We start from the raw sequence: 23,783 nt of genomic DNA, 5'->3' as shown, positions 1-23,783 counted from the left end.
CCTAACTTCCTCATTTAAAACATGGCATTGAAGCCCTGGCTGGTGTAGCTCAGTGGATTGAGCATGGGCCTGCGAACCAGAGTATCGCGGTTCGATTCCCAGTCAGGGCACATGCCTGGGTTTCAGGCCACTTCCCAGCAGGGGACACACGAAAGGCAACCATACATTGATATTTCTCTCCTTCTCTCCTTCCCTTCCCCTCTAAAGATAAATAATTAAAATCTTTAAAAAAATGGCATTGATAGCATCTTTACCTGTCCATAGGCTTTTGTTACATTTAAATAACATGACAAGTAGTGAGCAGGTTTTTAGAACATGATAAATGCTGAAAACAAATAGTTTATTTACCTGCCTCATTTTTTTCCTCTCTCATTTGTCGATTTCTTTAGTTTTACAAACACTTTAGATATTTTATGTGCTTCATATTCCTTTCCGCTTATAATCCCCCCACCGCCTTCTCGGGATTATTAAAGAGGGTAAGCACTGATCCAGCAGCAACCTCCTTAGCGTCCTTAATGGTGACGTCATCAAGTTGGAAGCCTTGCCAGCTGTCGGCACCACTTTACTGCCTAAGGGAATTACAGTGCCACCTGTAAACTGACGACTCATGGAATACCGTGTTGTGTCAAAGAAGCAAGTTACAAGAAAACACGCTCAGTGCGAGAGTTAAAAGCCAGGCAGAACTAAACTACATTGTGTAGAGTTCAGCCAAAGAGGACCTGATGATCGTAAATATTCGTAGTAATAGTTGATGAGAAGTACAGTACCTCTCCTGCTCAGTTTACCAGGGATGACAGCAGTGCATAGGAGAAGCATGTTTTTATTCTTCAGATGTCTTTAGTGTGCAGTTTTATATATGAATTTATTTACTCCTGTTCGCTGTTTTATATTGTGTCTCCGGCCTTATCCTATAATCGTAGTATCATTTCAACATATTAAACATTTGAAATGCCTACCCAAACACTTCCCACTCTTGTAAATTCAGTATAGTGGATCTCTATTTCTTTTAAATGTTTCAGTATTTATACATTTAGGTTCTCTTATGTCTTAGCATTGCACGCCACCATGGCAAGTCTCCTTACAATAGCAGTGGCTACGTGCCGAACCATTTTCATTGTCCCTCTGATGTCGGGGAACTCTGGGTCCATGCCCCTCAGACGGGGTTAGTTCCATTCCTCCCCCACATCCTTGGGTTCAGTGTATTCCAGTGCTCTGTTCTTCAGGGAGATTTTTGTTGACTGGTATTTCGTAACCCTTTCCTGCATTGTTGTCCTCCCCAGGAGCTTGTTAGACCATTTTTTTCTAATTGCCACTGCCACTCCTAAAGGAACATTTAAAATCACAAATATCTATCTGTTTCTGTGCTGTATATATATGCACTTTATACATAAAAAGAGTTCATATTTTTTAATCCTTTCCAAGTCGAGTTTTCAAGTTTTGCCCCCATGAGGCGATGTTGCCACCTTCGAGGGTGCACAGTGTAAGCAAAAACCTTTCCTGTGGGTGCATCTGGCTGCCTCCAACTGTGGTTTTGAACTGCTGGGTGCATTTTCTGTCCTTTCACATTTTTTCTGTCCAGCTATGCACTCCGATTCTGTATTTCCCTCAGGCCCTTGCCTGGTTCGCTGTCACAACACTGACAGATCCTAGTGACAGTATAGATTTTTAAATCTTCACCCGAAGACATGCTTATTGATTTTAGAGAGAGTGAGAAACATTGGTGTGAGAGACATCAGTTGGTTGCCTCCCGTATGCACCTTGACCGGGGATTAAACCCACAACCAAGGTATGTGCCCTGACTGGGGACCAAACCTGCAACCTTTTGGTGTACGGATGACGCTCCAACCAACTGAGCCACCCGGCCAGAGCCATCTAGTGTTTTTAAAGAATTCTCTTTCGTTCATGTAACATTAGTTGTATTTTTCATGCTGTTAATACTTCTCTGTAAGTACAATTTTAATGGTATATTGTGTGGACCCATCATTGCACAAAGACCGTTCGAAGTTATAACAATCTAAAAAATAAGATTAGCTCACATTCTACCATTATAACAAATCAGCTTTCCCTTTCTTCTCTCAATTTTTCTTAGTCCTGTCCCTGTGTGTGTGTGTGTGTGTGTGTGTGTGTGTGTCTATAGCAAATTAAACATTCAAGTAAGAGATTTACAATGTGCAAATAATATCAAGTATTAGCTTGTCTTTAGGATATGTTTTAAAAACATAATAGCATCTTACTATATGCTTGAAAAGTTTGAATCCTAATAAAGAAAAGTGCAGTTTAAATTTAAGGTGTTACTTTTATTAATTTCAGTTCCTGAATCGGTCAAATCAGGAGAGCAGGTGAGTTCTTGATGTGAAACAGCTAAAGTTATTTACTTCCTCCATTTGGCTGTGTGATTGACAGCACGTGTTGGAGGCATCCTGTGCCCGCGTTCGAAGGGAAGACGCTATGGTGTGACTACCAGTGCTTCTGCCGGCTCTCGGGTTGGTCATCAAGCTCACTGGTTCATCCGGCGCGGTTGTTTTTCCTGAACTGAGTTAAAGGGCCCAAAACACGGGGTCTGTAAGGCAGACTGGCTGCTCCATCATTTCAAGTAGAAGGGCATATTTTGGGGACATTGCAAAGGATTTATTCAAATGTGTACAGTGACTGCCAGTTTGTCTTTTTCCCCAGCTGACAAAGGATGCTAGGAATAGATCACATTGCTCAGTCTCCTTTGCAGCCATACATGGTCTATATTTCGGCCAAGGGCATGAAAGCGGAAGTAGGATGGGCAAACCTACAGGTAGAGTTCTTACAAGGAACGCAGTACTTATCTCAGTCCTGCTGACTTGAATGAAAACAATATGGCTAGAGCTGGTGTAGCCGTATTGGACGGTGAGTAAACTTAGAAGTGGAGACGGTGCACAGTGGAGCGACCAGAGAAAAGGAGCCTTGCTCGTGAACATCAGGGGGCAACGTGCGAGCTCTGCTGCACCTCCTTTTGGACTTTCGTTGAAGCCATTATTCCCCAGGTCTGTTACTTGCAACTCACCCCAATCTTGACTTACACTCGAGTGATAAGAATAGGGGTGAGGACAAGGCAGTAGTACAGTACACTAAATTTCTAGGGTGGACTGTTTGTGGGAGGTAACATCAGAACCTCTGAGCAACCAGAAAACAGCGGGATGAGGTGGAACCTTGGCAGGTGTCCCTCTCTGTGTAGCAGTTTTTGTCCTCCATCCCCCAGAGTCTTTGTTATCTTCTTCACTGAATCAAACACTGAAGTTCAGAGTTAACAGAAACAACAAAAAGTGAATTGCGTAATCCTTTTTATTGCTGTTACACAGATCTTGAATTCTGCTAATGACAGAAATTCACCCATTGTTGAAAAAGCCATTAGAGGCATTAACAGTGCTTTCTAAGCCTGACTGTAATGTCTGAGGCATATAAGTGCAGGCCCTTAAGGATCTAGGAGTTTGTCAGAAGCCACTTGGCACATACTTTATCTTATAAACTAAGGCACATTTTAAGTTCTACTTTGGCAAATGTATCCATGTTTGTTTTATTACTATTAAGATGGAATTATATGCCAGTTCAATGACTTAATTAACTTGCCTGAAATCTTTGTGTAAAATTAATGGTCCAGGAAAAAGCCACCATGTTTGTTTTCTGCCCTTGCTTATTGCTAGCACATCATGGGTTATTTCCAAAAGTTCGTGTATCCCAGTTGAAGAAATAGCATACAGGTGATGGACACCCAATGGAGTTGCTAGCAAACTGTGTTTTTCTTACTCTCCTCTCTGAGTGACGTGTTATGTTGCAAAAAGCCTGAGACCTGGACTTAAGCCTCCTAGTTTGTGGCCTTGGGCGTGGTGGCGGTGGCAGGGATCATGGAATCTCTGCTGTCTGGTAGCTTTTGGGATCTGCAGTTATATTTTGCTCTGTCTCGTCTCTTTACTCCTGAAATTGTGGTCAGGCCTATGTTGGGCCTTCTCATTCTATTCTTTGCAGCTTTTAATTTCTCTTAGAATTAATTCCATTTCTCTTCTCTCTGTGTATTTGGGGAATTTATTCAGATTTCTCTTCAGTTCACTGATTTTCTTTCTGTTGCCAGTAGAAATGGGTTCCTTTCACAGAGTCGCAAGAAAAGCATTTTGGAAGACCCATGCATTGGAGGGTGAGAGGTAGTGGTGAGATGTATTGGAATAGAAATAGAAGGCTGCCCCCAGGTTCCCAGTGTTCCATCTCTGTCCACCCTGCTGTGGAAAAAGCCCAGCCTTGTCATCATCAAGCCCAGAAGGAAGAGCTGGGTCTAGGAATTGTGTGCCATTGGCTCAGCTCATACCAGGGCTTAGCGCGGGGTTCAGCCTCTGCCCCTGTCGGCTCGCCTCGTCTCTGTTCCCAGCTGTGCTCCAGCGGGCACTGTGTTATTGTATCCAGGCTTGTGCTTGGAGTCCATGTGGCCGCCAGCCGTGCGGCTGCTCCGCCATGGCTACTACGGAGAGAGAAGGTGTGAATGCACGAATGAATGTATGTTGCAGGGCCAGAGAGAGAGCACGCAAGAGAGTGCATTTGCCTTTGTTAAGCTTGGGTTATATTATCTCTGGCTTGGGAAGGACCATGTGTTTTTTCAAAATAACCAATCGACTTCCCAATTCTTTGGGGGCTTGTGTTGGGTCCTCTGTGTCACCAATCCATTTCCGAGGTCTTCAGGGTTCTGGGTCCCTTATCCAGTCTGATCCTTTTCCCAGGCTGGGCTCCACCCCTCGTGGTTGCTCTCTTAGTTCCAACTGCACATGCCTCATAATAGAAGGACCTGTGCCATCTTGGCTTTTACTGGACGTACGCCCAGGAGAGGAGTGTCTCCTTCACTGTTTTAGTCTTCCCCCCTCCACCTCCTTAGTCAGGGCAGATGGACAGGTTGCACCCTGGGGAGGTTGGAAAGCTGGTGCTCCCTCCCTGCACAGGGGAGGGCAGGTGGTGTTAATCCCCTTGGCCAGGCAATGCTGTGATCCCCTCCGGTGACCGAAGCTGCCAGGTCCAGACTGCATCAGGCCTATTGTCTGATTCAGCCCCCTGATTAGGCTTCTTAATGTCTGATTCCCTTTGTTCCCTTCTCTTTTATTAATATCTGGCTTCCTTCTACACTAACATTTCCCACTGCATCTGATTATTAACTATGAAATCTTTTCACTGAGATGTTAAGAAACCTAACATCTCAGTTATAACATAGGTGAAGCAAAGCAAAAAATCTTAAATGTACAACTTCATGCAGATTTAAGTGAGAGATTAGATAAGGTGAGGCCTTAGAACCATCTGTTGGATTTGTTAAGACGGATGTTATTAGTTATTTGTCAAGATTTATTTAGGCAGAGAAGCTAATGAGGGTGGGCTGAGGGAGGGTGGGAGTCAGCATACAGGCAGAAAAATAAGGCAGGAACTGGAGGAGGGCATGGGTTCCAGGGAGGTTTTGTTTGTTTGTTTTTGTCTGGGAAATGGCACAGCGTGTTTGTGTACTGCGATGAGAGCGATTCAGGTCTGCGAGTACTGAACGCCGCATTTCACAGAGCGTACATTCTAGGAGAGAGAGAGGTTGCTATGCCCACAGCCAGGTGATGGGACATCTTCCTCCTTTATCAGAGGAGTAGTCTCAGAAAGCCGGTCAGGCATGAGAGCAGGCTGCCAGGGGCCTGCGTGGCGGCACTTCTCCAGGCTTGCTCCACTGCCCAATTCCGAAGGGCCACGGGCAGGCCAAGAATTCAAGTCCTTTCTGGTGTTCTTACAAATGACGACACACCTTCACTCTCGCCTTTCCATATATTAATACAACCTATTAACTTACTAAGTCAGGTATGGATATTGTATTTGGTTTTCATAATCAGAAAAAAAATGATTACTGGAGTTCATAGGAGGTCCTGACTGGTCCCTGATCAAGAACGCTGGCTGCCGCACGGTCCTTGTCTGTGCGGCGGAGCCCCACGTGCGCTCGGACGCGAGCCCCGCAGATGCCGGGATCCCTGCCATTTGGGAGGGTGTGCTGTTCCTGTGGCATTACCCACCCATTCTGCTGGGATTGGTCTTGGTCTTCCACTGGTGTGTTTCAAGCTTCTTCAGTTACAAATTTTGGTTAAAGTAGCTTTAGAATGATCAGTTAAGGTGGCTGTGGGTTCTTTGGTTAATCCTCCAGAGTACAGTGATGCATAACTACCAGTAAGACCACACTACCAGTAAGATACCCTTCCCAGCCAGGACACAACTAACCAGCAGGATATAAGGGGAGAGGTGGGATTTTTCACAGAGCTCTGAATCCTTTAGATGAGGTACTCTCTTCTATGTTCACGAGGCCAAAAGCCTCACCAAGACAAACTTTCAAAGGCTCTTATTAGAACTGATTTACCAACCTTCCCCTAAAAGATGATCAAGACTAACCGTGCTATGCCTTATGCCCCGTTCACATGGAGCAGCAAAGAGACCTAACGCTCCATCATACCTGCGCTCAATGCCGTGCGGTTCAGCGTGTCCCCTACACTCGCACGGTCTCCTGTAGCTCTCCCCATCCTGACCCTTCTGGAGTTTACATGGTTTGTCAGGAAAAAACCCTCTATACTTTCGAGCTTAGCCTCTTTGACTCATCCAACAGAAACCTAGGGGGTCCCCTGAGGACAGCTCTTTCTCAGAGACCTTTGCAAGTGGTGACTGGCTGCTTCAGTCCCTACAGCCACAGAGATGACTCTCCATGACAGCTTCCAGACCCTTTCTCCTGACACCCCAGCTACCTGGAAGCATACCACTGACCTGCGTTCACTTGTCGTTTGCCCACGCGCCATCAGTCCTCCTTGCTGCAGTCATCTGTAGACATTGCTGTCGCTCCTGCTCATTGTCTAGTAATTTGAGCACCTGGCTCCCTGTCTGGCTGTTCACACTATTGCAGTCCTCATTTTGAAAATTTCAGCAAGCTCATAGTCAAGCCACCCGACATGACCTCGGAGGCTTGTTCTGCTTGTTCACTTCCTGTAGCGTACCCCAACACACCCTGCCTACACACCCTCTTCACCAATTGTTGTACTGCCACTACAATTTGGAACTCACCCATTGCACTCTCTGACTACCACCTGCCCGCTTTCTGGGTCATTTCCTCCGGAACTGGACTCAAACTGTTTCCTGCTCACTTCTCTGTACCACTCCTTCCGTGTCTGTCACCACCCCGTGTCCTCACTTTCTTCCTCCCTCAGCTGAAATTCCGTGGGCAAGGACCAGCATCACACCCGGGCAGATGCCTTCCCAGCTCCCTCCCTCTTTTCTTCCCCCATCATGTTTGCCTAGCAAAACCCCAGCCTGCATCATACCCAGTCTCCTCCCATTCCATGTCCCAAAGCAGCTGTACGTATTTGAAGAACAACACGCAGCTGTTCAGGTGCTCTTTAAGTCCATCACCACAGGCTTCAGTGAGCCCTCAGCTCTGCCCAGTGACCCCACTGTGTTTCTCTGGGCCTCAGGGGAATAAGCTCCCTGTAGCTCTTTAAATTTCCAGCGCCAATCCCCAGTCGTCACGCTCAGTTGACGCTCGCAGAATCAAGGAACTGCCTTGTCTTCCTCCTTTAAAAATCTGCAAGTCCGTTTGTGTCAGTGCATCGTACTCTGCCCTGAAGTGCTTTCCTCCACATCTGTCAGTCACTCCACACCCGGGGCCACAGGTGGCCTCCTTGGGGAAGCTCTCCTGGGATGCCCTAGCACACCTAGCTGTCTTTTTGTCCCACAGGACGTTGTACTACAACAGAATTTCTGACTGTCTCCTCTCTTAGTAACAGATTATGAGCTCCTTCAATGTAGTGACAACAATTTACTCATTGAATAATCTGAGCATGCCTGCCAGGGACAATGTGGTAAATATTTATTGACCAGAAGAAAGGGCAGAGTGCCTGGAAGAGATGGTTCCTTAGGGCAAATCAGGAAATGTGGCTGCAGTACCAAGATGTACAGAAAGGAGGAGAGCCGGCAGAACAATCCAAACAAAAACGAAAACGGAATTAATTATGGTTCTGTGGATGTGGATGAGGAGTGGGAGAGAGGGCTGGCAGGGTAATTGGGGGCCAGACTCATCCTAAACCACAGAGTGCTATTTCTTGTTGCAAAAATGATCGAATGTAGGCCTGTTATATCTCAGATGCTAAAGATCAGAACTGTGGTAAATTTTAAATGTGTAATTCAGGCAGGGGACTCCTTTATTGTTTAGGAGCCGAAGGGACAGTGCAGTGGGTGTGAGAGCATCTGCTTTAGACTAAAAACAACTTGGGTGCAGATCTGCTCAGCTCTGTTACGTGAGTGAGGAACTTAGCCTCTTTGAGTTTAATGTCTTTATCTGTAAAAGTTGGTGGATGGCGGTGATCCTGGGTCAGACTGAAATGTAGTAGTTTTGTGGGGCGTAATTAAATGGCAGACGCTCCTCTCTTTCTTCCCCTTCTCTTCTGTCACCCCTCCTCCTAACAGTCCCTTGAGTGTGGTGGTCTTTAAACTTTATTGACCATACATTCCATTGATGTGTGCTTTTAAAGTAGACTATTGATTTAAGTGAACCGATTTATAAATTATATAATGCATTGTTATACTAACGTACTATGTACATTATGAGACCTCCATAAATTGACATTGTTCAAAGGGTAAGATAAATAAAAACTTTGAAGTGCTTAAAGTTGTGTTTATTAACAATACAAAAAATCTTTTTGATAAGACAAAAATTATTAATAATCATCTCGGTGAGTTTTTGAATGCCTTGCTGATCACCCTGGCTTCATAGCGTCATCATTTAATGTCTCAAGGAACAGAGCCATGTTGAGCCATGCATGTCTCCATGTCTACATGTCTCCATGTTGAGCCATGTTGAACAGAGCCATGTTAAAATAGCTGTGTTTGCTAATAACAGTGGGTAGAAGTCTGCCTTTCCGAGGGGCTCGGTGGTGGTGGGAGGCAGTTTTCTCAGAGACCGGATCGCCGTTTTCAGCTCACAGGGTGGCCAACAGAGGGCCCGCCCGGGTGGCGGAGGGGTCAGCTCCGCTGCGTTTTGGGTTGTTGGCTTGTATTTGAATCTTTAATATCTATTTTCTCTCTGTGATTTCCTTGCCAGAAAGTTTAAAAACAGTTTCATGATTTTTTTAAATTAAAGGTTTTATTATTTTTAGAGAGAAGGGAAGAGAGAGAGAAAGAGAGGGTGAGAAACATCAGTGTGCAAGGGATATATCATCAATCAGTTGCTTCTCACACACCCCCCAACTGGGAACCTGGCCTGCAACCCAGGCATGTGCCCCAACTGGGAATCAAACTGGGGACCTTTAGGTTCACAGGCCAGCACTCAATCCACTCAGCCCACACCAGCCAGGGCTGGTTCCATTATTTTTGAAATAGATTGTTATGAGTCAGTTTAGTTAAACCTAGATAACATGATCAAGTACACCGAACCACAGGATGTCTCACTGTGTTGAAAGAGAAAGCGTGAGTGCCTGTGTCCTTCCTGTGGTGGGCATGACCCCCACTCTCGGAGGATCCCAGGGTTCCTGGCCTGATGCATGACTTCCTGACAGATAGGCTGCATGCGGGCACCCGTGCCAACCTGGGTAATACATACCGCTAAAGCTTAGTGTGTCTTCATGTTTCTTAGGTGAAACACTGGGTTCTAATGTTTTCTATTCTCACCCACTTTAGAAACTACTGTTGGTGTGTGTTCATTAACTGCTTATTGAATTGAATGCTTTGGGAGTGTTTCTTCAATTTCCTGAATACTTTCAGACCATTCCAGTCTATAGTGTTCACTTTCATTTGCATGTCCCACACTTGCTATCTGTAAGTATGTCTTTAGTTTGCTGGTCATTTGTGTCTTATGAACCTTCTGGATTCATTAATTTGGAATCTTCTTTTTTCAGCATTTGTGTATGTCCTCTCAGTTCAAAGGTTCTAGTTTCCCAGTGCCTCCCAAGCCCCCGTCCTCTCCTGTGATGATAGACGACATTGTTATTGCTGCCTTTAAGGTGTGGGACACTGTTCTCCACCACTAGGGCTTTCTTCTTGGTATTATCAGTGCCGTTGAAGCGGTCAGAGTTTTGGGAGAAACTCTTTCCATCTTCCCTTGAGTGTCACTTTCAGCCGGGGCGTGGTACTTACTCACAGATTCTTTTATCTGTGGCCATCTAGCATGGAGCCAGTTCTTAATTCCCAGAAAAGTAACAGTTGGAGACATGAATGGAAAAAGTGACCGTTACTGAAGGTGGGAATAGATCTATACTGCGTACTTTGTTACATCCGCAGTTGTTTGATTTGTATTTACTTCTTCACAAGTGGAACTTGAATGCCAATGTAGGCAATTAGTCTGAGATTTTTACTATGTAGAAACTTTTTTGTGTGGATTCTAAATTGATTGTTTCTGGTCACTGGTATTGTTAAAGTTTATAAGTTTATCCTTTGTTTTTGAGTGTGTGGGATTTTGCAGTAACAATGAAAGTTCTAGACTTGATAAGGCCTGTAATTTTCACAGGGGTGGCATACTGCATTGTTGAATTTCCTCGGCTGAAGAAGGAGTAAACTGGTTGTATCAGGTTAAGGCTCCTTGAAAGGTCCTTACGTTTCTCTGGCATCATCAACTCACACCTGCATTTATGTGTTTGGGGGATAGCTCATCGCCAGGAGATGGGGGGTGTTCAGGGTGCCGAGGGTTTAGAGACCATGTGTCAAGGGGCAGTGTTGTGGGGACAGGGCTTGTTTCATTTGAGGAGGGGACTTCTGTAGAGGTATAATGCACTGGCAGCTGCTTGGAGCCGTGGTGTGAGGACTTATTTTCCTAAACGGCAGTCTACCTCCAACCTAACCACATCCACACGACCTCCATGACTTTGTCTTACACGAGTTTAGCTTGAATTCCAACAGACTTACTTCTCTTTTCTAAAATTTGGAGGATATTTACTCTATCCTAAGTAGTAAATCCTTGAAAATTGTGAGATCCAGGTGCCAGTAGTATGTATTTCTAAAACACATAATTACTGAATATTTTTAGAAAGCACAGTGCTTTCTAAAATGAGCATCCCTCTCATCAGCAGGGGCCCAGGCATCATTTTGGGAAACACTGCTTCGGACGCTGACATGGGGACCGGTGGACGGTGGGCCGATGGTAAAGGGGACCAGATGCGGGCCTGCTCCTGGGAGGTTATCTGTTCTCCAGGCTCACGGCACCTCTCTCTTGTTTTATGCATCACAGATAATTTGCCTAATGTTTTTGCATGTGGGTATGAGGTAGAATTATCTCTGAAGATACTAGGTTTCTTGCTCGTTTTGTTTCCCTTTATGTTTCACACTGTAATGTCGCACCCAACTCTCCTTAGGTTCTCATCAATGTTTATTTTAGGGACGTGCAGGTGTAGACTTTTACTGAGACAGATAAATTCTGTTAACTTCCATTATTTTTTCTTTCTGAAAACAGGTATCATTGTCATAAAATACAGAGTTATTTCAGTGGACTTTTTTCAGTTTTTCCTTAGAAGTCCTATTTTCTGTTCTTAAAGGAGTAAAATTTTAAGAAGTTCCATATGGTTTATATTATGCCAGATTATAAATCAGGGATTCTGACAGATTTCAAACTGCGGAAGTGGTGAAAATGTCTTATACTGTGCTATGAATTTTTAAAACATTTTCCTCTGTTCTTTTATGCTGTATTTTTTTTCTTTTCTGAGATGGTGAAAGCATTCTTTTTGGGACACAGATTGGGGGTAGTATATAGTTTTGTGTTAGGAAAATGGAATTTGACTCAAAACTGTTTTAGGGACCAGTAGTCATCAGCTATTTTAAGAGTGCTTTAAATGTAAACACATGTGAAAAAGTGAATCTATTAGTATCCCCCCCCCCCCTCCAGCTCTGTGGAGTGACTGGCCATTCAGGATTGCATGTGCTGCCATATCACATTCATTTTACTAGTTATGTGTTTATTGCTGTTTCACATTCATTTTAAAATGACAAAAATAATTCTAGAGATTATGTTTTCTTAACACATCAGTTAGTTACACAGAAAAGGAGGCACCAGAGGACTCTGCCCTTTAATAAAGATACAGCATCAAGTATGATTTTTTCCCTTGTTAAACCAACAATTTCATGTATTTCTCTTTTTTTAGATTTTATTTATTGATTTTTAGAGAGAGGGGAGGGGAGGGAGAAAGAGAGGGAGAGAAACATCAATGTGTGGTTGCCTCTCATATGCCTCCCCTGGGAACCTGGCCCACAACCCAGGCATGTGCCCTGACTGGGAATCAAACCAGCCACCCTTTGGTTTGCAGGCCAGCACTCAATCCACTGAGCTACAGCAGCCAGGGCTAATATATTTCTTTTCTTTCTCCTTTTTTTTTTACAAATTTTCTTTTCTTTCCTTTTTTTAAAAAAAGATTTTATTTATTTACCTTTAGAGGGGAAGGGAAGGAGAGAAGGAGAGAAGTATCAATGTATGGTTGCCTCTCATGAGTCCCCTTCTGGGAACTGGCCTGCAACCCAGGCATGTGCCCTGACTGGGAATGGAATCACGATTGTGTGGTTTGCAGGCTCACGCTCAATCCACTGAGTTACACCAGCCAGAGCTATTTCTTTTAACAAATACTGTTCTCAGGATATCTTGTGAACGTTCAAAAACTTTCATGATATCTTTTACCATATCAGAAATGAAAACATCTAGAGCAGAGCGAATCAGTCCCAGCAGAGATTGCTGCTTCGAGCACTAGGGTGCGTTCCTGCCATCACTTTCCTCACTGTCGTCCAAAAAAGGGATGCGTACTGTTTTTCCTTTTCTTCTTAGTGGCGAATGTTCCTACTCAAGTGTGACATACGAAAGAGTGCATAGACAGCTGGCGTGTAGCTCAGTTCGTTATCCCAGGTGAACAAACAGACGCGTGACCGCCAGTCCGATCATGTAGCCAGCACCCAGCAGCCCTTCGCCCGCTCTCTCCTCGTCTCTCTCATCCTGCAGCTACAGGGAAGCCACTGTGCCGACTGCTAGAACTGTAGCTTAGCTTTGGGCTTTATGTGAACGGAATTATGTGGTGTGCATTCCTTTATGTCTTCCTTCTTTTGGTTTCTTGTGAAATTCATCCATGTTTCTGCATGAAGTATAGTTTGTTTATCTTTATTATTATATATTATTGCATTTTAAGACTAACTGACATTTTATTTATCCTTTATACTGTAATATAGGTTTGATTTAATTCTAATTTTTGGCTATTAAAATGATGCTATGTATAATCTTGTACATGTCTTTGGACACATGTAAGCATTTTTTAAAAAGTTTATTTACTTATTTTTAGAGAGAGGGAAGGGAAGGGAGAAGGAAAATGAGAGAAGCTTTAATGTGCAGATTGGTTGCCTCTCACACACCCCCGACCTGGGACCTGGCTCACAACTCAGGCATGTGTCCTGATGAGGAATTGAACTGGTGACCTTTCAGTTCACAGGACAACGCCCAACCCACTGAGCCACACCGGTCAAGGCCATATGTAAGGATTTTGTTGGGTGTAATAATTCGTGGATTTTCTGGATCCTAGTTATGCATCATCCAACTATTGTAGTTATAATTAAACCATTTTCCAGAGTACTTGGACTGTTCTGTACTCTCACTAGAGTTTGTGAGCGTTCTGGTGCTTCGCATGGATGCCAGGATTACTTGGAGAGGGAAAGGGTCTCACTCGTTTTACTCCCTTCGCCGGAGTTTTCTTTGAGTTTTCAGATTCTGCCTCTGGGGTTTAACACTTAACAAAACCAAGGGCCCAGTGTGAAGCGTCTTAGGGAAACACGTGAGGTGTGTGTGCCAGGGTCGAGAGCGGCTCACACTGGACGTGACACTTGGTGCCCTCTCGCTGCCAGCCGCATCTGAGACATTCATCTGCTTTTTTTTACACTCAGTTCATAAGTTCATTCTTCAAAATGTCAACAGTTCTGTCACACTAATTACTCTCGTAATGAAATTTGATCTCCTATTTTATTTAAAATGTTTGGAATTTTGGAGATATGAAAGATTATTTTATAAACGTTTGTTGAAAAGCATTAAACTGAGTGATGTATTCTAGGAAGTCTGCATACTAAAATCTGTATGACATCCTGGGAAAATGTTAACCTTGTTGGCCATTCTGGGTGATATGCCTCGGTTTCTAACCATGGGCTTTCTTTTAATTGTGTTGATGGGTATGTCACGATTACCTCAAACAATTTTTTTTTGTATTTAAGTGTCTACATTTTTACTGAATCTTAAGATGAACAGCCTTATATTGATTCTGTAGAATAAATTGTAGAATTTGACGTGCTGAGCCAGGTAATCTGCATATTCTTAATGGCTTATGACGCTCATTGCCACACTGCGCTTCCTCAGTAGTGCACCCTTTCACAAGTCTACCACGAGTTTCTGAAAGAACCTGTCTTCTAGGACCCTCATCAACATTAAAGTATTAGCATTTATTTTGACACCTTTTTTAGAACTTTAAAAATAATATGCTTTTCCTTTAAATAGCAAATTTAAAATGTCTATGTATATACTTTAAAAATGTAAAATATTAAATCTATATTATTTGTTATATGATTTGGTGGGTGAAGTAAGGCAATAAAGGAACAAATTAGGTTTATAAATTTGAGCTCTCCAAGGAGTATAAAATATGAGAAACGGTATAACTCTTCTAACAGGAAGACTTTTACATATGTAGCTTAACTAAGTACGAAGTCAGACAGTGAGTGGTAGGTTAGTGGTAGAGGGATATAACCAAAGCTCCGTGAGAGCAGAGAGGAGAGAATAGTTTGGTTTTGCTTCATGTATTAGAGTGAACAGGTATAATTTGCACTTTGAAAGTCCTTCCTTGGAAGGATTTTCCAAGCAAGAAGGAAAGTAAAGAAGAGAAATGAAAGAAAATTTTTAAAAGGGAGGAAGTTTAATGGTACCTTTGGCTGATTTGCAGACTTGTAAAGAATGGTCAGTTCTATTCATTGATAGATTTCTAAAGGTAACATTCTTTTTCTCCCCCAAAACTCATTGCAGTTTATTTACTTGCTTGTCTCTCTTTCGTTTCCATTTGTCCTCAGACTGTAAACTCCATGGTTAGGACACCATTGTCTCTGGGTTCATCACTGACTAATTCATTTTCTTGCATTTTGCCCAGTTGGTAGCAGGCCCTTACTAAGTGATGAATTGAACGTATGTCAGGAGCACAGGCAGTCAGTGTATATTTGGGGACGGTGGAATATAGGTGGGGCGGGGTGGGACCCTTGAAAGGAATCGACTTCAGAGTGAGGTCAGTGGTCACTGGATAAATTTTTTTTCCATGCAGATGATCCTAACTGATGATGGAATGGAATTGTTTCATATTTTGGCTGTCAGTGTCAATATTCTGGTTGTGATGTTGCACTACAGTTTTGTAAGGTGTTGCTGTCAGGAGACTGGGTGAGAGGTGCATGGGGGTCTGTCTCTGCATGATCTTTCACAAGAGCATAGGGATCGACAACTATCTGGGAAAGTTCTTGATTATGATGGGCAAAGAATTTTCAGAACTTCTTTGTTAAAAAATCTCTAATGAATATTATCCTGAAATACTTAAATACATAATTGTATTATTTAGGACATTGGTTTGGCTTTTAATTGGGATCAGATAGCTACCAGTGGCTTAGACATAGCAGGAGGTTCACGTTTTTCTCACAGTGAAGTCTCAGCTGGCCCAGGGGTGTAGGCAGGTTTGCTTCCTGAGGTCATCTAGGGACCCACCAGGGCCTCTCCTGTCTCAGCCAGTCATTCCCTTGGGCAGCGTCCTCACGCTGCCTCCCGACCATTCTCCTGGGGTTCTAGCCAAAGGGAAGGGTGAAGATACAAAAACAGCTTTCTTTTAAGGATGTGGCGGAAAACTTGCTCATGCTCCTCCCGGTTACATCCCATTGGCTAGAATGTAGTCGTGTGGCCACAGTTTGCTGTGAGAGTGACTGGGAAATGCAGCCCTGCTCCGCTTCAAATCCAGGTCTTTTGTTCATAAAAAGGAACCCCGGGAGAGGCATTGCGTTGGGGTCAGGCCGCTGACTGCACAGTGTAGCGCTGGGATGCACGCTTCACATTTTTATTGGTGGCACTGTCTTCCCCTCTTATTTCACTACGTTTGTATAGGAAAAGCATGGGTATTTTAAAAAGTTAGGCGTATTTGTTGGGTCATCATCGCAGTCAAAACAGCTTTGTGGTTGTTTGAAAGCTCATCTTCCCTTTCTGCCCTCAGCTTCCTCAAAGCAGGGTATGGTTTTTTTCTTCTTTGTATTTTTGGTGCCCAGCATGGGGCCTGACTCTTAATAGGCACTCACCAGGTATTTATTGACTGTTTAGCCTTTTATCTGTGTTAATCAAAATGTCTTTAGCAACATTTTCATCCATGTTTCTAATAGCTGACCTGCTTCTCCTTAATTCTTTTTTATTATCCTCACTTGAGGATATGCCTGTTAATTTTAGAGAGGTGGGGAGGGCTAGAGAAACATTGGTGTGAGAGAGAAGCATCAGTTGGTTGCCCTCTGTTGTGTCTTGACTGGTGATCGAACCTGCAACCTAGGTATTATATGTCCTGACCAGGAATTGAACCTGAAACTTTGTGCTGTGTGAGACGACACTCCAACCACCTGAGCCACCTGGATTGGGCTCCTTAATTCTTTCATGGTATCTGGTTTTGTTACAATATTATAGGTTCAAATATATGAATAGGATCCTTTTGGCAGATTATTCTGACTGTGGAGGATAGTGTATGGTATCATTTTTCTTATAGTTCCAATGGAATAATTAGTGTTTTGTAATATATTTGTTAGATATAAGGAATCAATTATAGTTTGACAAGTAGCATGGTTAGTAATATGAAAAAATAATAATTTCATCATCATAATAAAATGACCTTTATTTTTTTGTCCTGACCAGCGTAGCTCAGTAGGTTGGGTGTCCTCTGGCAAACTGAAAGCCGCAGGTTTGATTCCCAGTCAGGGCACGTCCCTGGGTTTCAGGCCAGGTCCCTGGTTGGGGACTTGAGAGAGGCAACCAATTGATGTTTCTCTCCCTCCCTTTGTCCCTCCTTTCCCCTCTCTCTAAAAATAAATACATAATTTTAAAAAATGATGTTTATTTTTGAGTTCAATACTTTCTAAAACTAGAGTTCTTTTTTCCTCAATGATTATTATTTGTATTGATGTTTCAGTTCTTTAAATTTGGTATCTTCCTAACGTTTTATTGTTAATATTAAATAATCTTGAGTTAATACTCTAAAAAAATGGAGTAATCAGCACCCGATTAGTTCTTTTAGTTAATTTGAGGAGTTTTTAGTTAGATGAATTTTATTTTAAGAGTTCATTTGGAGGACCTGAGGGATACACTTTAAAAATTTTGGTTCTTAGAACAGAAAGAAATAGGCTGTAACTTTCCCTTATTTTTCTGGTGGAGAGAAGGGTTCTCCCCCAACAGGAAAATGCAATTCCACTAAGATTCTTGGGTCACAGATCAGAGGCTTGGATCAGCAAAAAGAAATGAACTTTTGGAAGAATTCTGGTCCAATATTATGGGCCAGTTTAAACTACAATGTAGGCAGTGGCAGGCTGCCTCCTTTCTCCCTGTAAGGAAAGGCAACACAGCAGTAATATTTACCAGAGAACAGAAGGAGGGCTGTGTTTGTGGGTGGGCTAGGGGCATAGCTTCCCAGTAAAATGTTACTTTGTCTGGTACTATGAGCAGTTTCTCAGTCCCCTTGGAAAAACTTGAAGGGAGAAACCCTGGCTGAAGGAGAGCCAGCTTTGTTTGTGGAATTTGTTCAGCGGTAGTCAGCAATTATTTCTCCCAGCAGTGAAGACACACAGCGATGAAGAAGGGGGAAAACACTTACATTTTTATCTTGGAGAGCATTTTCTGATTTTTGTTGTTGTTGTTTTTGCACAGTTAGAACTTTCTAATTGTGTTTTTCTTTGCTTGCAATCCCGGGACACACAGCGGTGGGTATAGGGGTAGGTAGATGTGGAGCAAACTCTGAGTGAAAGGAAGTGATTGGAACTTTTTTTAAATGGTAAAATAAACAACAGATCAGCCCCAAAGCAAGTGATACTTGGCTACGTGTTGTACTTTCTTATCTAATTTTGATTTTTTTTTCTTAATGACCCAAGTTTCTCAAGTAGATATCATGAACATAGTTTTGAATAAATTTAAACTTGTGATGTGTAGTAATTAGTTGATAAATTTTACCCACCTATCCAGATTTTTGTAATGGAAAGGATTAAGCATAGTACTTAACAGACACTTTTCTGTCTTCCTCACTTGTCTCAGAATCCTCCCTACATTGATTAAAAAATCCTTCTTGCTGCTTTCTCTTGCGGGCCTCCCGTCGGCCTGTGCCTACTCTGAAGGTCAGTGCCAGGCGGGCTGTGCAGTTTGAACCACTCTGGGAACCTCTGAAACTTGGGCTGGAGGGATATGAACCCCTCCCCCCAAACAACACCTTCTTAAGAATTAATAGTAAAACCATTCCAGTGAGTCACAGAAGAAGTTTGAGATTTGTGGGCCCACATATGTAAGAAATACTGTTTTGGTAGGATATCCATCAGGTAGTTTTATGTGGTGTGTTCAGCAAATACAAAATGTTAGAAGTGAACAAATGTTCACACTAAACTGTTTCCAGTATAAAGAAGAAATAAAAAGTATTCACCTGTGTTCAGGAAAAATCAAATTGACCTGTGTTGCCTGTTTTGCTCTTCATTTTAAGTTTCTTCACAAAAGCATTTCTTTAACAAAGGTGTCCTTGTAAAAATGACATCCGATTGTAATAAGTATTAAAAATAAATACTTAACCTGTACAACGGTTTTAACCTGTACAGCGGTTAAAATATTGTGCCTGTTGCCACGATCTTCGATCGGCTTGGTGTTAATGTGCTGGCCATTACCCCTCCAAGGCTACCAGGAGGCGCCTTCTAAAAATAAAAACCCCAGGGCTGCATCCCTAGCCTGGGTGTGTGTTGCATCCCATCTCCTGGGGTTGGCCACCGAGAACTCTCTATCCTCACTTCTTTATGTTTTTGAATTGCGTAAGTGGTGCTTAAATATGCCTGTGCTGTGAAGGGAGGAGTAAAGTAAACACTGAGCAAACCCGCAACTGTTTGGGCCCCCTCACTCCTGCTCTCTTGTGCGTGATCAGAGGTAACACTGTCAACGACACACCCTGCCCGGCACCTGTAGGTGCATTCACGTGCGTACGTGTCGATATGCATAATATATTTACAGTGTAAAAAAACCACATGGGCACATTGTTTGCATACATAAACTGTTCTGTGAATTGCCTTTTCCCTCAATGATATGCTGAGGTGGTTGTTCCATATTGAAGAAGATACAGGGTATAAGAAACATTGCACATAGGTTAATGATGCTTCAATCCCCTTCAAAGCAGGCCCCTTGGGACCTCACGTGGTTCTTCCAATCGCCATCAGCGGCCCCATCTTATTTTCCTGAATCTCATCTAGGGTCTGTAATCTCTTCCTTTCAGGGGTGATTTGAGTTTTTAGAAAAGCCAGAAGTCTCAGGGCACCAAATATGGGATGTAGGGGTGCTAAGTCACCTGAGTGCTTTGATGTTTTGCCAAAAAACTGCACGGGACGTAATGCATGAGTGGGCACATTGTCACTGGTGAAGCTGCTGATCACCAGTTGCACGTAGCTGGTGGCCTTCTGAATCATCCAAATAATTTCCCTGGAGGAGTGTTCGAGCTCAGCGTAAAATCTGATGCAGATTCGTTGCTCCACTCACTCAGTCATCTCGAGTGCCGTGGCCGTGCAGCACCATGTGCTCACTCAGTGGCATCTACCACCCCTGCTGACTACTACAGTGAAGTCGTCATTGTTCATCCATGGACATTCCAGTCCACTCTCCTTGGCTGCCAGGTGACATCGATGTTGTGCTAACCATTCTCGTTTTATTAACAATGATTGGACTTTTTCTGGCCAGACCTCGTATACCAGTTGGGTCTCTGTTGTTCTGTTATTTTAATTTTGTTATCTTACATTTATTTTTTGAGAAATAAATGAATGTATTCTTATTGTAAAACATTTAACTATACAAATACAGCAAAAGTCCCTCTTTAATTCCATGCCAGGGGTAACTTCTTTTACCAGTATGATATACACTCAGTTCTTCCTGTTTTTGAAATAATACACACACACCTAACATGTATATAGGTACCTGCCCCTTTATATTATATTCCATAGTATGGATTAACCATTGCTTTTGGTGAGCATCCACATTGTTTTCATTATCTGACAGATATAAACCAATTAAATATTCCTGTATATGAATCTTTGTGTAGCCGTTCAAATGTTCTTTAGTGTCAGAAAAAAGATTGTTGGGTTAATGGGGATGTACATTTTTAATTTCAATGAGAACTGCCAAATGTCTTCCAAAAATTCTGTACAACTTTGATCTCTCACCATTGGTGGTTTTCTGTACCTTTAACAATACTGGGTGTTATAAATCTTTTTTAAAAATTGTGTTCTCATGGATCTTACTGTATTAATTTTCTCCTTTTATTGCTTTGAATTTTTATTGCCTATTTTATTTTGGGTTTTTGGCTTGCTTTCTTACTGATTTGCAGGAGGTCTTTTAAAAAAATAAATATCCTCTTTTGTTTTATATGTAGTAAATGTTTTCTTCTCTCTTCTCTGGTTTATAGTGTAATTTATTACATAAAGTCTTTAATTTACAAGTCATCAGATTACTGTTCTTTGTGTCTTTTTGAATTTTGTGTCTTGCATAAGAAAAAGGCTTTACCAACTCAAGGTTTATGTACATATTTCTGTAGTTAAATATTAGGGAAATTGTTAAATTCTGTGGTCCCAAAGACAGTTATAGGATTTTATTATTTTTCTTACTGATTTGGAATAGTGCCTGTGTCATAAGGTTAATTCTCAGATACATGTGGTTCTGCTCTGAACTCATTTCCATTGAATTGTCTGCTCTACTGCCCATATCAGAGATTTTTGTTTGTAAGTGTATTTTATTGATTATGCTATTATAGTTGTCCCAGTTTTTCCCCGTTAATGCCCCCGTCCACCTTGCACCCCCCCAATCCTCCAGCATTCTCCCCCCTTAGTTCATGTCCATGGGTTGTACATGTAAGTTCTTTGAATTCTGTTTCCTATGCCATTTTTTACCTCTCCCCATCTATTTTATGCCCACCAATTATGCTTCTTCTTCTCTTCCCCCCCATTCCTCCCTTCCCCCTCCCCACTGGAAACCCTCCATGCAATGTCCATTTCTCTGATTCTGTTCCTGTTCTAGTTGTTTGCTTAGTTTTTGTTTTCATTGTTTTTTTAGGTTCATTTGTTGATAGTTGTGAGTTTGTTGTCATTTTACTGCTCATAGTTTTGATCTTCTTCAGTTTCTTAGATAAGTCCCTTTAACATTTCATATAATAAGGGCTTGGTGATGATGAACTCCTTTAACTTGACTTTATCTGGGAAGCACTTTATCTGCCCTTCCATTCTAAATGATAGCTATGCTGGATAGAGTCATCTTGCATGTAGGGCCTTGCCTTTCATGACTTTAAATACTTCTTTCCAGCCCCTTCTTGCCTGTAAGGTTTCTTTTGAGAAATCAGCTGATAGTCTTATGATAGACTTTTAAATGACTGTAGTTTTATAAAAGTTTTGGTATTTGACCAAGAGCATTTCTACCCAGGTTAGTCCTTCTCAAAAAATTGTTTTATGTATTTTCATATCCAGCAATATTTTAATTATATTGTATTATAAAATATCAGTGTTACATGAATTCTTCTTGGTATTTTGATAGTGGTTATACTTAATTTTAAATTAACTTATGGGCAGTTTTACAGTACTGAGTCTTTTTGTCCAGAAATACTGCCTTTGTGTTAATTCAGATCTCATATGACCGTTAGTCAGGTTCTGTGGTTGTCTGCTTAAAGGCCTTCCACATTTCTCTTGTGTGTCTTTTCTTCTTGTTTATTCTGTTACACTTGGCCCAGTGTTCCCCCCTTGCTCTCCTCCGCCCAGCCCACCCTCCCTCCCACAGCCCATCCCCACACCATGTCCCTGTCCGTGGGTCATTCATGCATCTTCTTTGACAAGTCCCCCGCCCCTTCTTTCCACCCTTCCCTCCTCCCCTTCCCTCTGGCGGCTGTCAGTGTGCTCCCTGTTTCTACGGCTTCAGTTCTGTTTTGCTCGTTAGTTAATTTTGTTCATTAGATTTTTCTTATGAGTGAGATCATATGGTATTTGTCTTTTATTCTTGGATATTTTATTGGGTTCGTTGCTGTTGTGATTGGACTTTCTAATTATTGCTCATGTTATGCAGGCTTTTGATTTTTTATATGTTGATTTTTTTTGTTGATGTAGAATTGTGCTAAAATCTGTTCGTTCTAATAGTGTGTCAGTGGATGCTCTTGATGTTCTAGAACATCTCTGCGCAATAGAAATATAAGGTGAACCATAGATGCCAAACCATGTATGTAACTTTAAATTCTCTAGAAGTCATATTAAAAAAGGGAAAGAAACAGGTGAAATTTACTTTACAATACAGTTTAATGCACTATATCCAAAATATTATAATTTTAACATGGAATCAATATTAAAAAATTAGTGACAGATTTTAACTTTTTTTGTATTGTCTTTGGAACTCCGTGTGTATTTTATACTTACAACACAATGCAATCTGGACTACACAGTCACATTCCCGGTGCCCAGAACACTCAGGGTGGCTAGTAGCTTCTGTATTGGACCGAGCACAGATTCTTTGGGGGGGGGTGGTTTTTTTGGGGGTCTTCTTGTTCTTTCCTTGGTATCTCTCGCTCAGAGTACAGGTCGTACAGTGCTGATGTTGGTGGCGTTAATGGGAATTCTTCCAGTGTTTGGCCATGGTGGGTTTCTGATTAGGTAGACTAGGAAACCAAGTGGTTTCTTTTCCTTTTCTAGTTTGTAAGAATTATTTTTCTTTAAATTTAGACTAGTTTTAAGTTTAATTTAAAAATTGGCATCTCTTGAAAAGACTGTAGTTTCTTTTTTCCATCTTTTTAAAGTGAAGAGCAGTTTATGGTGGTTTTTTTTTTTTAAGGCAGATCATCCTTGCATTTCAGCAACAAAACCTTGATCATGGACATTTACACTTTTAACAAATTTCTACAAAATTTCACTTCCTTTTATTTGATTTAGGCTATCTAAAAGTCTGTTCATTTTTCTATTTTGTATTTAGAATCACAGTCTTTATTCAGTTTCTGGATGAGGGTTTATCTGGACTCCTGCAGTCCAGATAAAGTTCGACTGTTGCCTGGGTGTCGGTCATGTGTGTGCTTTGGAACTGCTGTGTAATAGGACAATTATCTGTATTTTTACAGTTTGTTAGACTTAACTGTAAAGAATATTGGACTTGTTTTTTTTTTCAGCGTTAGCCCTTTGGTCCATTTTTCACTCTTCTTGGATTATTTGCCAATTCAGGCTTTTGTCTTTCCGGCCAATTTTGATATTTGTGTTTTTCTAGATATTTTATTATTTTTGCGTAGGTTTTCAGATATGAGTATAAAGTTGCATGTGAAATTTTCTTATGACTGTGTTTCAATATATAAAGAAAAATATGGACAGATATATTAGAAATGTAATCGTGGTTATCTATGGGAAGTGGCAGTGGGATTGNCCTGCAGTCCAGATAAAGTTCGACTGTTGCCTGGGTGTCGGTCATGTGTGTGCTTTGGAACTGCTGTGTAATAGGACAATTATCTGTATTTTTACAGTTTGTTAGACTTAACTGTAAAGAA

General features: G+C 41.9%; 1 protein-coding gene across 2 annotated transcripts in view; it reads left to right on the top strand.

The window, feature by feature from the left end:
• The window catches only part of DYM (dymeclin), a 281,550-nt gene that overhangs the window by 98,316 nt on the left and 159,451 nt on the right, over nt 1–23,783 (top strand). The window lies entirely within an intron of this gene.

The sequence above is a fragment of the Sturnira hondurensis genome, unplaced genomic scaffold (genome assembly GCF_014824575.4).
Source record: "Sturnira hondurensis isolate 20B ecotype Veracruz unplaced genomic scaffold, ASM1482457v3 Scaffold0001872, whole genome shotgun sequence".
Classification (NCBI taxonomy): domain Eukaryota; kingdom Metazoa; phylum Chordata; class Mammalia; order Chiroptera; family Phyllostomidae; genus Sturnira; species Sturnira hondurensis.
The sequence above is the reverse complement of the archived record's forward strand: the minus strand, read 5'-3'. Positions and strand labels throughout refer to the sequence as shown.